Source organism: Protopterus annectens, chromosome 7.part0, assembly GCF_019279795.1.
Source record: "Protopterus annectens isolate FY-2018-M chromosome 7.part0, PAN1.0, whole genome shotgun sequence".
NCBI lineage: Eukaryota > Metazoa > Chordata > Ceratodontiformes > Protopteridae > Protopterus > Protopterus annectens.
This window is the reverse complement of record NC_056739.1, coordinates 1,641,213,271-1,641,231,418: the sequence shown is the minus strand read 5'-3', so window position 1 is coordinate 1,641,231,418 and position 18,148 is coordinate 1,641,213,271.

Here is an 18,148-nt window from a genome sequence, read left to right as displayed (position 1 = left end):
TCCCCTCTAGTGTTTTCAGGAAGGCCATGTGAGGTTCCTGAGTTTGTGAGGGTGGCCTGTAACATGCTACAATTTGCAGAGCAGTCTTGCCTATGGTTAATTGCACCTGGATGGTCTCCGATGCATCGTGCGTTGCCACCAGTCTTGAGGTGTGGGTGTCCTTGATGAATATGGATACCCCCTCCTTTCTTGGTATTGTCCGGATTTTGGGGCCGGAACGCATGATATGAGGTAAAACCTGATAGCGCTGGGGTGCTCTCAGGAGCCTTGAACCAGGTTTCTGTCACAGCACAGACATCGATGTTCTCCATAATGAGAAGGGCCTCGAGTGCGTGCATTTTGAGATTTAGACTTCTGGCATTGAGCAGCATTACCCTTAGTTTTTTTCCTTTTTGTGTTCTAGGGTGGTAGGTTTAGAATTTGAGCCTTGCCTAAAAAGGCACTATGGGGTGGCAAGAGCCTTTGCCAATATCCGGAATCCCAGGGTGACAGGTGCAAGCCGCCCTTGAAGCAGCGTGGCTTGTCCAGCATGTCATCCCAGGCAGACAGACACTGGATCCCCTTTGAATGACACCAGTGTTTAAGCCAATTGTTAAAGCTGATCATCTTATCTCTGTATTGTGGCATCATTCTTGGTGAAGGTAGGATACTGCTCAAGGTCAGGGTCATACCAGCCTGGGCTACATAATCAGAGAGCTCCTCAATGTCTCTTTTCATGTAGTCCAAGGAGGTATGTCTCAGGTCGTTTACACCAGTGTGGACAATGACTGAGTCATATTTGTACCTGCTGTTGAGAGACCTGAGTGCTTGCGTTATGTGGCGGATTCTAGCGCCCGACAGGCAGCTTACTGTGACCTTCTCCTTACTCAGTCTGGTGAGCGGGACGTCAGGGTGTCTGACTATGGAGTCACCAATGACTAGTGTGTCTGGCATTGTGTTTGGCCTTAAGGGCTGTGACTGTTTGACACTCTGACTGTGAGGTCTATGTGTTGCAGGTGTTGTGTTCTGAGGTGGTGGTTGTTTGGGTGTCTGCTTTGGTGGCCTCTGCTGTTTTGGTAGATTTTTGATCAGAGCCTCCGAGTATGTCTTTGTGTGTTTATGTGTAGGATTTGAGGTTGTAATGGTACTATGTGAGACTGGGTCTATAGTGTGTGTGGCAACCTTCTCCTCCTGACTGGTCTTGCCAGTCCTATGTTGAGAGAGCTCAGCCTCCAGTTTGGCCGTATAGTTGCATCTCTCGCATGTATTTGTGTTTTGTGGGAGGAGAAGAGGGTTGTCTGTGTACATGAGGCAATTGTAACATTGCCTCAATATTCCTAGGTTCACCAGCTGAGCAGGAGAGGACACTAGCAACTGATCCCTCGACATGCTAGAAGGAATAGACAAAAAACTTTAAAAAGATTCTGGGGGACGTGGGTGACCGAGAAATGGGGGGGTTGCCTTTTTGGGGTACTATCTATGACAAGAGTGCCGTATCAAGGTAATAAGTACTGTAGGAGCAAGTGCTACGTTTAACAGATAGAGAATAGTCTACTTGGAGTTAAGTAGAGATGATCTTTTTAATTATAGGATACGCTGATTAGATCAGTAGTATAGTTCGAGGAAGATAGTTTTAAGGGAAAATTTGAAGAGTGGACTTTAGGTAGCCCGAATAGTTTAAACCTGCTTAACCAGAGCTGCCCTAGTGTGCAACAGTGGCAACTCCGTGCTAAATCGCGCTAATGCACGCTAAAGCGTGCTTTATAGCAGGGGGCTGGAAAAGACAGGAAATGACCCAAAATGGCCAATAAACTACAAGTTACTGCCTTAAACCACTCCTCTGAGGACAAATGAAGGAGTATTGGAAATGACCCCTAGTGGCCAATAAAACTACAGTTTCAAGTCAGTAACCACCTCTACGGGGGGCAGGGAAGCTGCTCAATGTTAGTCACTGCCACTGATGAACACAGAGACCCTCCTTCAGCCCAAGCAAAATGGCCTCACAGAAACTTTCAAACAGTTCAGGAACAGCAAGCCTGTAACTGAACTTTTTTAACTCTCAGAAAAGTGGGAAAAAAGCAAGATTTTTTTTGTTTTTGTTTTTTACAGAGATAGCAGAGGTTCACAAGTAATATCAAGTTATAACAGTGCAGTAAATGACCCCACACAAGAGTGCTAGGTCAAGGAGAGAAAATATGCAAGTTTTAAGAAAAAAACGATTTAAAATTAAGTGCAAACAGGAAATTCAGCAAACAGCTTTTGGTTGTGCTCTAAATACAGCTACTAATACAGAAATCAAGTTTAACAAGCCAGAAAATGCTCAAGCTAGGCAGCTATGCAGAAAAACTTAGCAAATAAACAGAGAAAAAATACTTAAAATCTCAAAATAGTTTAAACCTGCTTAACCAGAGCTGCCCTAGTGTGCAACAGTGGCAACTCCGCTTCGGCGCTAATGCATTAAAGCGTGCTTTATAGCAGGGGACTGGAAAAGACAGGAAATGACCCAAAATGGCCAATAAACTACAAGTTACTGCCTTAAACCACTCCTCTGAGGACAAATGAAGGAGTTATGGAAATGACCCCTAGTGGCCAATAAAACTACAGTTTCAAGTCAGTAACCACCTCTACGGTGGCAGGGAAGCTGCTCAATGTTAGTCACTGCCACTGATGAACACAGAGACCCTCCTTCAGCCCAAGCAAAATGGCCTCACAGAAACTTTCAAACAGTTCAGGAACAGCAAGCCTGTAACTGAACTTTTTAACTCTCAGAAAAGTGGGAAAAAGCAAGATTTTTTTTGTTTTTGTTTTTTTACAGAGATAGCAGAGGTTCACAAGTAATATCAAGTTATAACAGTGCAGTAAATGACCCCACACAAGAGTGCTAGGTCAAGGACAGAAAATATGCAAGTTTTAAGAAAAAACGATTTAAAATTAAGTGCAAATAGGAAATTCAGCAAACAGCTTTTGGTTGTGCTCTAAATACAGCTACTAATACAGAAATCAAGTTTAACAAGCCAGAAAATGCTCAAGCTAGGCAGCTATGCAGAAAAACTTAGCAAATAAACAGAGAAAAATACTTAAAATCTCAAAAGTGGCTCCCTTCTTCTCTCAGCATTTTTTCCTCTTGGAGGGTGCTTCACCAACAGCCAACAAGCCTGAAAAGATGCTCAAACCACGAGGCAACTAGGTTTTAAGAGAGGAAGATGAAGGAGTTATGGAAATGACCCCTAGTGGCCAATAAAACTACAGTTTCAAGTCAGTAACCACCTCTATGGGGGCAGGAAAGCTGCTCAATGTTAGTCACTGCCACTGATGAACACAGAGACCCTCCTTCAGCCCAAGCAAAATGGCCTCACAGAAACTTTCAAACAGTTCAGGAACAGCAAGCCTGTAACTGAACTTTTTAACTCTCAGAAAAGTGGGAAAAAGCAAGATTTTTTTTTGTTTTGTTTTTACAGAGATAGCAGAGGTTCACAAGTAATATCAAGTTATAACAGTGCAGTAAATGACCCCACACAAGAGTGCTAGGTCAAGGACAGAAAATATGCAAGTTTTAAGAAAAAACGATTTAAAATTAAGTGCAAACAGGAAATTCAGCAAACAGCTTTTGGTTGTGCTCTAAATACAGCTACTAATACAGAAATCAAGTTTAACAAGCCAGAAAATGCTCAAGCTAGGCAGCTATGCAGAAAAACTTAGCAAATAAACAGAGAAAAAATACTTAAAATCTCAAAAGTGGCTCCCTTCTTCTCTCAGCGTTTTTTCCTCTTGGAGGGTGCTTCACCAACAGCCAACAAGCCTGAAAAGATGCTCAAACCATGAGGCAACTAGGTTTTAAGAGAGGAAGATGAAGGAGTTATGGAAATGACTCTAGTGGCCAATAAAACTACAGTTTCAAGTCAGTAACCACCTCTATGGGGGGCAGGGAAGCTGCTCAATGTTAGTCACTGCCACTGATGAACACAGAGACCCTCCTTCAGCCCAAGCAAAAATGGCCTCACAGAAACTTTCAAACAGTTCAGGAACAGCAAGCCTGTAACTGAACTTTTTTAACTCTCAGAAAAGTGGGGAAAAAAGCAAGATTTTTTTGTTTTTGTTTTTGTTTACAGAGATAGCAGAGGTTCACAAGTAATATCAAGTTATAACAGTGCAGTAAATGACCCCACACAAGAGTGCTAGGTCAAGGACAGAAAATATGCAAGTTTTAAGAAAAAACGATTTAAAATTAAGTGCAAACAGGAAATTCAGCAAACAGCTTTTGGTTGTGCTCTAAATACAGCTACTAATACAGAAATCAAGTTTAACAAGCCAGAAAATGCTCAAGCTAGGCAGCTATGCAGAAAAACTTAGCAAATAAACAGAGAAAAAATACTTAAAATCTCAAAAGTGGCTCCCTTCTTCTCTCAGCGTTTTTCCTCTTGGAGGGTGCTTCACCAACAGCCAACAAGCCTGAAAAGATGCTCAAACCACGAGGCAACTAGGTTTTAAGAGAGGAAGATGAAGGAGTTATGGAAATGACCCCTAGTGGCCAATAAAACTACAGTTTCAAGTCAGTAACCACCTCTACGGGGGGCAGGGAAGCTGCTCAATGTTAGTCACTGCCACTGATGAACACAGAGACCCTCCTTCAGCCCAAGCAAAAATGGCCTCACAGAAACTTTCAAACAGTTCAGGAACAGCAAGCCTGTAACTGAACTTTTTTAACTCTCAGAAAAGTGGGAAAAAAGCAAGATTTTTTTTTATATATAATACAGTAATTCAGTAACTAATATTGTCAAAATATTGAAAATGTTACTGCAACCATTATAATAATTGTACATTCATCTATAATAATTTTTAAACATTAATACGATCTGCCACAATGTTTAATTTGTGCACTAGCCATGTAAATATTTGGTCCTATTTAGTTTATATTAAGGTTTTTCTGTCTTTATAAACTTCCCCTTCTCATATACATGTACTCAGTTTTATACTGTGCACTTTCAGTTTTGCATTTCTTTCCTGTGCACTTTGCTAAAATTCTTGTTCAGGGTCTGCTTGTGATGCCACACCAACTGTATGCAGTAGTTTTATCTGTCCCCTCTGACCTGTTTGCTAAGTCCATCAACACTATATGAACAACAGAAGGCCAGAGCTGAACACTAATGTACACTCACTTCCTCTGGGAACCCATCCATCTGAATACTGTTTATACATTTGCCATTGTGTCCTTGTACATAGCCTGCATTAATTCTACCAATGTTTCTGGTACTTCAAACCACTGCAGAACTGCCTATTTAGGCTTTCATGGAACCTTGTCATATGTTTTTTCCAAATCTAAGAATGCCCAGTTGGACTCTTTCCTCATCTCATGTTTATTTCTCAGTTATCTGTATCACTGTAAACATCAAGCTGGTTGTGTAGCATCTTGTTCTGAATCCAAACTGCTCAGCTCCCATCTTATTTTCTACTTCTCTTGTTTACTCATTTCTGAATCAGCCTTTGCATCACTTTCATGCAGTGTGACAGGAGTTTAACACCTCAGTATTGCCCACAGTTGTGAATGTCGTATTTGTTCTTGTGCACTGCAACTACAATGATTATTCACCAGTCATCTGTGATATGCCAGACTCTCCATACTGCTATGAATACCCTTAGGATCTGGATCCATTTCTCCTCTAATTCCCCCAAATCCTTGATCATATCTGCCTTGACATCATCTGAGCCTACAGCTTTCCCTAGTGCAGTTATGCTTCTATGCTGGGTTCTTATTCATCATTAATTGTAGGATATGCCTGAAGCAGTACAACTTCTGTGGGGGTTTCCTTATTTCAATGCTGCTGGAAGCACTCCTATCTGCCTTTGATGTCCTATAGACTGGTAAGTAGATTTTTGCTGGTATCCTTTCAGGAAGGTGTCTGATAACTACCTTCTTTGTCTTTCTATCTTTGCCTTGCAGCCAGATCAAGTTCCTTTATGCAATATGCTGAGTCACTTTCCAGAAGCTGGTGGAGTGTCTTTGATGCCTTGTTCTTTACTTTTGTGACTACCTTGCTATGCAGTATTCCTTCTTAGCCTGATCTATCTTTTCTGCATTACATTAATTGTAACAATCATTAGTTCACGTTGTTCATGTTTGGCAGATCATGTTCATGACTGGTTTTATGTTGAGGTTTTGTTCAATAGAGTTGCCTGAGAAAATCCAAGCTGGGCAACTGAACACTGGGCAGCCAACAGCTTAATGACCAAGAGCTCCTGGGTTTTATGGTGGCCACACACAGGCCAACAGAGGCACATAGATGCTTTCCACCTGTTGTATGAATCCCTGGAGTAGATTGGTGTAGGCCGAGAACACAACCTACTTATCACTGGTGAGCACCCATGACCATTTTTGGAAAGATTAAATAAACAGCACGACTAGATCACTTAGAACTAATCTTTACACCATCAAGTGGCTAGCCTTAATATGGTGTGCAGTCTGTGATACAAGTGTGTCTATATAGAGAATAATGCACACCACAGCTGCTGCCTAAAATGCAGTTAGCCTACACAACTATTCCCCTGATTGTTATTAACTAGTGTATTTGCCACTGCTGCCCATGACTCCTTTCAATTCTTTGACAAGTTTGAAGTGGAAACTCCCAGCATGTTTCTTGGGACAAGGGTGGAACCCCACAGATACACAGAAAGAATATGTAAACTCCACATAGGCATTGGCCAGAAGTCAGGATTGAACCTTGTGCATGGGATTTGAAGACTTTAACCATTAAGCCAATTGAGTCTTTTTCAATAGTTTATCTGTCTGTCTGTCTATCTATCTATCTATCTATCTATCTATCTATCTATCTATCTATCTATCTATCTACCTTTCAGTAATGGGTAACTATTTGGCACCTGCTTGAGATATTCGATGCCTAAAGGCCCATGCAATGATATGAACCTGCATACTTTATTTAGGCAGATCTCCAGTATTTCAGAATCATACTGCATTCTGTAGGCAGTCACAGCAATATTATGTATGTGCCCCTTCTCAGTATATACCATTGAAGCTATTCTTTCTTGATATTTAAGATATACAGTGGAAATAAAAAGTTTACTCACCCCTGTTAAAATGCCAGGTTTTGTGATATAAAGAAAATGAGACCACGATAAATAATTTCAAAACTTTTCCCACCTTTAATGTGACCTATAACTTGTACAATTCAATTGAAAAACGAACAAATCTGTTAGGGGGAAAATATAAAAAATGCAAAAACATACAATACGCTGGTTGCATAAGTGTGCACACCCTTAAACTAATACTTTGTTGTGTGTGCACACCCTTAAACTAATACTTTATTGAAGCACCTTCTGATTTAATTACAGCATTCAGTCTTTTTGGGTAGGAGTCTATCAGCATGGCACATCTTAACTTGACAATATTTGCCCACTCTTCCTTGCAAAACTGCTCCAAATCTGTCAGATTGTGAGGGCATTTCTTGTGCACAGTCCTCTTCAGGTCACCCCACAGATTTTCTATTCTATTTAGGTCTGGGCTTTGCCTGGACCATTCCAAAACTTTAATTTTCTTCTGGTGAAGCAATTCTTTTGCTGATTTGGATGTATGCTTGGGGTCATTGTCATGTTGAAAGGTAAAATTCCTCTTCATCTTCAGCTTTCTAGCAGATGCCTACAGGTTTTAGCCAAAAGTGACTGGTATTTAGAACTGTTCATAATTCCCTCCACCTTGACTAAAGCCTCAGTTCCAGCTAAAGAAAATCAACCCCAAAGCATGTTACTGCCACCACCATGCTTCACTCTGGGGATGGTGTTCTTTTGGTGATGTGAAATGTTTTTGCGTCAAACGTACCTTTTGTAATTGTGGCCAGAAAGTTCAACCTTGGTCTCATCAGACCATAGCACATTTGCCCACATGCTTTTGGGAGACTTGATGTAAATTTTTGCAAATTTTAGCCGGGCCTGGATATTTTTCTGTGTAAGAAAAGGCATCCTTCTTGCAACCCTATCCCATAGTCCAGACATATGGAGAATACAGGAGATTGTTGTCACATGTAGTACACAACTAGTACTTGCCAGAACTTCCTGGAGCTCCTTCAGTGTTGCTGTAAGTCTCTTGGCTGCCTCCCTGACCAGTTTTTGTCTTGTCTTTTAATCAATTTTGGTGGGATGTCCAGTTCTTTGCAACGTCACTGTTGTCCCATATTTTCTCCACTTTTTGATGACTGTCTTCACTGTGTTCTGTGGTATATCCAATGCTGTGGAAATGCTTTTGTACCCTTCTCCTGACTAATACATTTTAACAATGAGATCCCATTGATGCTTTGTAAACTGTCTGCGAACTATGACTTTTGCTGTAGCAGGCAACTGAGTAAATGTCAGGAAAATCCTACTAAGACAGCTGAACTTTATTTGGGGTTAATCAGAGTCTCTTTAATTGATGGCAAGTGTGTACCCGAGAAGACTGAATGCTGTAATTAAATCAAAAGATGCTTCAACAAAGTATTAGTTAATGGTGTGCACAACAGAACAAAGTATTAGTTTAAGGGTGTGAACACTTATGCAACCAGCATATTGTGCGTTTTTTTTATTTTTTATATTTTTCCCCTAACAGATTTGTTTGGTTTTCAATTGAATTGCACAGGTTATAGGTCACATTAAAGGTGGGAAAAGTTTTGAAATCATTTATCGTGGTCTCACTTTTTTATATCACAAGTAATGATGTACTAGTGTATTATTTCTTTCTTTCTCGCATACATTATATTCTGTATATGTCTATATATATATATATATACATATATATATATATATATATATATATATATATATATATATGTGTGTTTGTGTGTGTGTGTGTGTGTGTGTGTGTGTGTGTGTGTGTATGTGTGCATGTATGTGTCTGATTGTATATATATAGATATATATATATATATATATATATATATATATATATATATATATATATGAGATTATAATGAATAATTATTGGTGAGATTGATCGAAACACAAACACTGAACAGACTCATCACTGATTACCATTAATCGCAATTAAAATCAACAAGAAAGATAATTGCAAACTTAAACTAATAGGTTACATTTGCTATTACAAAAAGAAAACAAAAACAACTATGCCCTGCACACCTCCAACATGGGGGCTCAACTCCCCGCTCTCCCTAGAAATTACAGATACTAACTTCAGAGTTGCACAAAGACAAAAAAAGGGAAAAGTCCAGGAATTATGTAACAGTCAACATAGTAAACTCCAACCATTACATAATTTAACCGACTATACCACTGACGAAAAACACTAAAGTTTCAGCACACAATCAAATGCATACAGCAATAAGTCATATAAAACAATACACACACACACACACACACACACACACACACACGTTGATAGAATGAATCTAAACAGCATAGGATCAGCAGTAAAATAGTGCCAGAAATGGGAATGGATATTTGCTGTTGAAAAGTGGGTTGATGACCCAGCCTACTCTGACCTACACCCAGGACCCATGATAATGGTGGGAGGGGTGCATATACTCCTATTGACCAATATATGACTGCCATAAAGCCCAGCAGTCCAGGTTGAATACATTACTGGTCAGCCAATGTCTGGTTGACCAGCTTGGGTTACCTGGGATAGCTGTGCTGAGCAAAAGCTGGAAGTAAAACCAATCAACTTGCCAAACATGAGATAAGGATTTCTACATTCGGTATAGGTTCACTGACAGGATACATATTTGAAGTGGATGATAAAATGGCAAGGAGGAGGATGGACATCCTCTGTATCCAGGAAACAAGATGGATGGTCTATCCAACAAAGTCACTTGGCTTGGGATCTACTGCTGAGTAGAAAGAGACTAGAAATGGTGTGGGAATTGTGGTGAGGGTAGGACTTCAGAAAACAGTGAGGGATACCATCAGAATTAGTGACAGACCCATGGCAATCAAACTCCAGTGTAAAGAGAGGACACTATTCAGCATCTCAGTATATGCCCCACAGCAGGTAGAGATAGTGAAGAAAAGAGTATATTCAGTGAGCAGTTGCAGGACCTTCTAGATAAAGCATGAATTTGTGTTGATAATAGGTGACCTGAATGTTCATACTGGAACAGAAATAACTGGATATGAAGACGTCCTGGGTCTGCATGTATAAGGCAACAGGAATAAAGAAGGAGAGGGTACTCTAGACTTATGTCTGGCAAAAGGCTTAATGGTGGCTAACACATAGTTCAGCAAGAGAGACAGTCACAAGATCACATTCAAGAGTGGCCAACAAGCAACATAAATGGACTTCCTGCTGGTAAGTTAAGGACACTGGGATAGAATAAGCAACTGCAAAGTCATCCCCAGTGAAACAGTCAGCCCACAGCATAAAACACTTGTTGCCATAATCAGTCAGTACAGTCAGCTGCAAGAAGTGTTCAAAGAAGTCTGTAACATCAGCAGAGAATAGGCTGATGACCTGCATGTTGACTGAGGAGAATGCACTAGATATCAAGGAAAAACTCCCTTAGCACCTCAGGAAAAAGAGGAAATAGATGGAGTTGAAGAAGAATTTCAGAGTCTCAAAACAGCATGTGTGAGCAGAGTCTGTGTTCAGCCATTGAAGAAATATTAAATTGAATGGCTGTATATCAAACATTACTCAACAAACAGCACTTTTAAAGAACAGACATGCTTCAAAAGTCATCAAATAGCCATAGCTGGCCAATGTAAAGGAACCACAATCTACTACTAGCTTACTGGTAACATAGCTTTAACAGAACCTGCCCTTTTCCCAATTTAGTGCAACCTTCAAGTTGGTATATATAATTAGTAGGTTCCTATTACATGATCGCAGACGCATTCTGTCGAATGCGTCTTGATGGAACATAAAACAGCAAAAAGGCAAAATAGCAAAGCGGCTTTTAAGCAAATTCTTTCCCAGGGAAATAATTTGCTTGGCCACTTCCATTACTTTGTCGTTTTCAACACTGTAGTGTGATCTCAGAGTTGGTATATTTAAGTAGGGGGGGTGTGGGGGCACAGCCTTTATGTAATGTTTTAAAGGGGTTTTTTTAGGTTTTTTTTTTGGAACAGCGATTTTTTTCCCTTGGGAAAAAAATCGCTGTTCTGAGGTTTCCACATTGTAAGCATTTGCTTACATGGCATCGATTAATCATCATTTGCTTTTTTAAGCATTTGATGGTGTAATATAGACCCTAACTAGCAGGGGGAGTGGGCAGGCTGTGGGGTGTGTGTGGGGGATAAAGCATCCCACATAAGTATCGTCCTGTGTTCACTGAATCATTCTGTCATAGGGGCTGTGCCCCCCCCACAACCCCACTAATTACTAATATACCAACTACAAGATCACACTAAATTGGGGAAAGGGCAGGTTCTGTTAAAGCTAAGTTACCGGTAAGCTAGTAGTAGATTGTGGTTCCTTTATGCTGGCCAACTATGGCCATTCTATGACTTTATTTTCAAAGGCATACCTGTTTGTTAAAAATGCTGTTCTTTGAGTAACATTCGACATACAGTCATTTGATTTAATATTTTTTAAATGGCAGAACATAGACCTGTGTGAGCATTATAGAACAGATATGCATCAAGCCATATATGAAAACAAGGTAAGGAAAGCTGACATAGGAATGCAGAAGGCCAGGAAGTCATCAAAAGAAAGATGGAGTGCAGGAAAACCTGGGAAATAGAAATGATTGGTCTGGTTAAGATGGAACACTGTTTGGCTAACAAACATGCTAAAAGGGAAATTGCAATAGCAAAAATCAAGGCATCAACTGTATTCTACCAGCTTCTGGAAAGTTACTCAGTAGATGCCACAAAGAAACTCTATCAGGTTGCAAGGAAAAGATAGAAAGATAAAGAAGATAATCAGATGCCCTTCAAAAGGGATTCCCGGTACAACCTGCTCATTAGCCCACTGGCATCAAAGGCAGATGGAAAGAGCACTTCTAGTAGCTTCTGAATAAAGACAACTACACAGAAGCTGTATTGCCCCATATACTGCCTAGTGAAAGAAGAGAAGGAGCCCGCCCAAGTAGAAGTAAGAACAGTACAAGGAAAATTGAAGTCAGAGAAACCAGGAGGCTCAGATGAGGTCACAGCAAATGTGATCTAGATGTCAGGGGTAATATGGGAGAAATGGCTAATGATGGTTCTCATAGCAGCATGGAGTGATAGGCATATTGCGGATGACTGGAGAATAAACATACTAGTGCAAATATACAAAAACAAAGGGGACATCCACAACTGTGGGCAATAAAGACTTATCATACTGTCATCACACTGCATATAAGTTCTAGAGAGAGGGATTTCTAAAAGTATTCACAGAGTAGTAGAAGGTAAGGTGGGAGATGAGCAGTTTCAATTCAGATCATGATGCAGCACAACTGGCTCAATGTTTGCAGTAAGTGAGATAGCTGAGAAGAAGCTAGAGATGAGGAAAGAGTCCAGCTGGGTATTCTTAGTCTTAACAAAAGCACATGACAGGTCCCAAGAAAGCTGGTCTGGGTAGTTCTGTAGTAGTTTGAAGTTCCAGAAACACTGGTAGAATTAGTGCAGGCTATGTATGTGGACCCAGAGACTCAAGTACAAACAGTGTTTGAACTCACAGGGATGTTCCCAGTGGGAGTAGGTGTGCATCAGACTTCATCTCTGAGCCCACATCTGGTCATAATGGTGATGAACTATATTAACAAACAGGACAGTGGGGACAGATCAAAAACGTTGTAGTTGCAGACAATGTGGCATTACAGGCAGTCTCTGAGAAAGAACCTCAGCAAAGGATAGGAGAAGGGAATGCAAAACTGAAGGCACATGGGATGAAACTGAGTACAAATAAGGCAGCTGTAATGGCAGCAAATGGGGAAATCAGTGGAAGATAAGAAGTGAGATAAAATGGAAAACAGTGGAACAGGTTAAAAGCAGCCTCGAGTATCTGAGACTGGTAGTTGAGGAGAAGGCAAATGTGAATGAGGAGGTCAAAACTAGAATCATAGGGGCTGCAACCAACTGGCAGACAGTGTCAGATGTTGTGTACCAAGCCGGATTCAGCACTAGGTGACCTAGGCAGTTGTATAGTGCCCGGTGGCTGGGGAAGAGTGCTGTCCAGGGGGTTTCCACCTTTACTTTTTAATTAATTAAAAAAAATTTAAACATTCTATTGCATTATTTTATACTGTTGTTAAATTGTTCTTTTGTAAGTGGAGCTTTTCTCCACGGGCCTGTACTGAAAAAAGGGCCTTGGTTCAGTCTGACTATCCCAGTCTACAAATGTCAGATAAATAAATAATAAATAAATAAGAATTAACACAGGTAGATAATTATTAAGGGCAGCAGGCACTGAATTTGTAGATGAAACACATTGGGCAGGATTCACGAAGGCTTGCACGGAGTGTAAGAGACGTGCAACACTCCATGCAAGCCTCACGATCCAGGAACAGCCCTAAACTCCGTGTAAGAGACCAGCTAAAACGTCTCTTACACGGACTGGGCGTGGACATGCTAAATACCTCACTTGCATCCGAAAGGTATGCAAATGAGGTATATTAGCGATCCACGAAGCAGAAACCAGTCCGTGTAGGAGACGTTTTAGCTGCAGAAATGTACTCAGTTGACAACTGAGTACATTTCTGCAAAATCCACAATGGAGCGATGTCAGCTCCAAAAAAAGGTTGCATATGATTCAGGCAGCATGCCAATGGCCAAATATGTGGCCATTGGCAAGATAACCCGATGCAAAAATATTAAAAATATGTTTTTTTTTTTCGGAAATCGCCGATGTTTAAACCCAGCGCAGCCCCGCGCAAACGGGCTGCACTGTATAAAACATAAAAGAAGGTTATAAACCCACAAATGCGGGTTTCATGCAATACATGGAATGACAATGCAGGGACCAGCAGACCAAAACCAACATGGCCACCGTGTAGTGGTTGCTAAGGGGGGAAGCTGAGTCTAAGACATGTAACTAAGCATTAGTAGGCAATCTCATGTAAATGAGGGTTAGGATACTGAATCTCACAGTCACATACCAAATGAGCACGGTCTGCGTAGTGTAAGAGATACAAAAGGGGGAGGAATAGAGTAGGAGATAGGTGACATCACAGGGGGGAATGGTAGAAAGAAATGCAGTTCATTGGAGGCCAGTGTAACATGACAGATGACAGGCACAGATCATGGAAAGAGGTGTGCCACTAGATAAGTCATGGAAAGACAAGAAATGGAAGGTGTACACTGTTACCTACACCAAAGTTTCTTGCTGGCCGTGCATGCACACGTGTGCGCGCAATGAAGGGTGAGTAAGGCAGTGTGAGCATGTGGGAACGTGTTGGGAGAAGTTTAACACTGTTTGCGCGGGTGTGCGCGCGTGTAAGGCAGTCTGAGTATGTTGGAGGCTGTTGGCAGACGTGTAACGGTGTTTGCGCGGGTGTACGTGCGTTTAAACCTGAATAAGTAGATTCTTAACTGTGGAAGCACGTGTGCGCGTGTAAGCCACTGTGAGCGTGTTTCAGATAGTATGCAAGTTGCTCCCCCCTGAGGAAACAGAAAGGAAAAAGGAAGCAACAGAATTAATAGGAAGCTAGCAGGGATAACTGCTGAAGCTAGCAGGTGAAAATAATTAGAAGCAGGCAATTACACAGGCAGAATAGTAGCCCAGCCCAGCACTTAAAACTCTGCAAACAGTAGTGCAGGATGTTTTCATTAAGAGACACTGCAAGACAGGAGTAAGCTAATAGAAGTGAAAACTGAAAAAGCTGAACTCATAGCAGAAATGTTAGGGGCTGCCATAGCTGTCATAATGAGACATAGGCGATTTGCTGAGGGTGGTGACAATGCAGATGGTGCCAGACAACCCACAGTGAGGAGACGGAGAAGAGTGTACAGGCCCAGGGTCACCTACCACGGGTTACATGAGCTGGAGATAGTAGAGCGCTATAGAGTGGACAGAGAGCTCCTGCAGCAGATTGTTGAGCTGTGCAGGCCACGCCTCACACACAGAACCAACAGAGGGGAACCCATCCCAGTGGAAACCAAGGTATGTGTTGGCCTAAGAATACTAGCAACAGGTACCTTCCAGAGACCAACTGGCGATATGATGGGGATATCACAGGCATCAGCCTCCAGGGTACTACACCAGTTCCTCGATGCCCATGTCAGCACATGTCGGTGATCATGTATATTTCCCCAATGCCCATGAGGTATTGGCCAGCAATATGCGTCTCTTCCAGCAAATAGAAGAATACCCTGAGGTACTGGGTGCTATAGACTGCACGCACATACGCATCAAAGCACCAGCAGGTGAGCGGGGTAGGGCCTACATCAACCGCAAGGGCTTCCCCTCCATCAACTGCCAGGTCGTGTGTGATGCCCAGGGCATAATAATGAATGTGTGTGCTGGCTGCCCTGGGAGTTATCACGATTCCCACATCTGGCATTTGACGCAGCTGTACCAGACATTTGCCAATGGGGACATCCCACACGGACACCTAGTGGGGGATGCAGGTTATGCACTGGAGCCGTGGCTGATGACACCCATCAGAAACGCACACACACCTGAACAGGAACGCCATATTGAGGCACACGCACAAACACGTAATGTGATAGAGCGTGTGTTTGGGCTGCTCAAGTCATGGTTCCGGTGTCTGGACACATCTGCTGGAGCCTTGCAGTACACACCAACTACATGTACCCAAATTGTCATGGTATGTACTATGCTACATAATATGATCTTGCGAAAACAGCTGCAGCAGGACCAGCATAGGGCCGGGCCAAACAGCCCCCCACCATTGCCAAGGCCATCACAGGCAGAGCGTGACTCGGAGGAGGAACAACCTGAGCCTGCCCCAGTAGGCAGAAGGAGGCGTGCCCAGTATGCCCTGGCCTTGGCAAAGAGGCAATGCATAGCACATACACTGGCACAGTAGGAACCCTGGGAATGATACCCCTCTCTGACTCACTCATATAGTAACAGGGATGCCTAACATGACACAACCTGCTCTCAAACATGTACAGGGAGTGTAGTATGTGCATCCGACAGAGGCAGCCCTGCAGCACCACCTGAGGCATGATTGCCATGTGTCAAGCAATGTAACATCATCTAGTATATGCAAACATGAAGACTCTGCCTAACATCTCACCCTCACCAAGCATGATGCCACACTATGAAGACAAGAAGATCAAGTACAATAATTGGCCGAAGTAATGCAGTCAGTCAAAGGGGAGCCAATGTGTCACAGGCTGGGAAGATATGCGGAGTCTGACATGATGCACCACCTGCTAGGGGTGGCATGCACCTAGCATGCCATGCCCCATGGATACTGGCAAAGGCTGTCAGTACCCACAACATGCCCTGAATAGGTAAGTCGCAAAACACACACCCAACCTCATAGGTTCTACAAGGGATAGGAACCTAGATGTAACACTACCCCATGACAGATGTACAAACAGCAAGATGTGTGCAGTGTAAATGCACACAGTAAGGAGAATGTAGATACCAGTCCTGTAATAGAGAACTGAGCAAGGCTCACAGCAGCACCCTAGCACTACCAGGTCACACCTCATACTGTGCTGTACAGCCACCAAACATGGAACAAGCTACAAAAGGAGGGTGACTAGCAAGAAATGGCAAGGATAACCACACCCCCATGTTGGTACCACAACAAGAAGCAGCATGGAATAGCCATGGTCAAATACCAATGGCTAAAACTGCCTTGCAGTAGATAGCCTGCTGCAGACCACTGTCCTAATACCAGGAACATCACCTGGCCTATGTCGGAATACATGAATATATCAAGCCCCCCAAACCACATTATATTGCTCGACTGAAAATACCCAGACAAACACTGGTAGCATCATACTAGCACCAACACAGTAGGGGAAAATTACCCAGATGCCATAAACCAAACTGCCCAGGAACAATGTACTACCCCCACAAGAGGGGTAAGCATACTGGATGTGATAATCAGCAACATGTGTACTGGATGGCAAGATGAGAAGTGTACCCCTCACTGGTAAGACAAGACTATAGAGAAAGCACATTGGAAATACACACCCGACCCCAGTCCCTGGCCAGAATACCACAGTGCAAAACATGTGTAAAGTATAGGTTGCAGCCCACAAAACCGATGTTGAATCCAGAAAAGGCCCTGTGCAAGTGCAGAACATGGGACACACCACAGAACATCTTATACAGGCATTCCATGAACACAGCCAGGAATGCTTGGAGTATGCAATCACAAATAACAACAACACACAATGCCATACACGCAGACATCTGGCATGCTGGGCTGCAGCCATTACCAAACCATGCAAGAGAATGAGGAAGATACCACATGATAGAGCAAACATAAAAAGGGAAGTAATCACTGACCAGTAGTATGGCAACAACATATGTCCACACATACAATCCACTAAGTCCAGCCACAACAAGTATAACCTATGAATCCAGAGGCAATGTGACGCCTGTTCCAAGTACACAGACAACCACAACACCCCCGAATAAATACAAACATATGTGATAGATGCATCCATGTATCCAAAGCAGAGGTTGAACTCCAACATGCCAGTACTGTCAACACTAGTCAGGAGGAGAAGGTAACCACCATACACCACAAACCCAGTCCCACATAGACCTACCACAATTGTAAACCAAACACATAAACACAGACAAATATGCCCGGAGTCCTCAATTACAAACACACCACACCAACAGACGCCTCCAAAGTAGATCACAAGCAACCACAACCTTCAAACATAGCACATGCAACGAATAGTACGCAGAGCTGGTGTGCCAAACAGTCACAGGCCCGAAGGAGAAACAAATGCCTGATACAGTCGTAATAGGTGTCTGTATAGGCAGAAACACAGCTGTCCCACTCACCAGACTGAACAAGGGAAAGGGTAGAGTAAGCTGCTTGTAGGTAGCCACAAAATGCCATGTAACACAAGTGCAGGTCACCCCAAAGCAAGCAGGAATATGATGCACTTAATGTCCATGCTGGGGTGAATTACCTGAGATGTACCTCCCTGGTCACCAACAAATGAGACATGTATGGTCCCTCCGAGTATGTACCCCAGGGTGGGATGACACTGGCTGTGTGCAGCATCCAACCCTCACCAAGAATGATGCCACAGTACAAACACAGAATGCTCATGTTTAACAGCTGGCACAGTTACAGCTGTC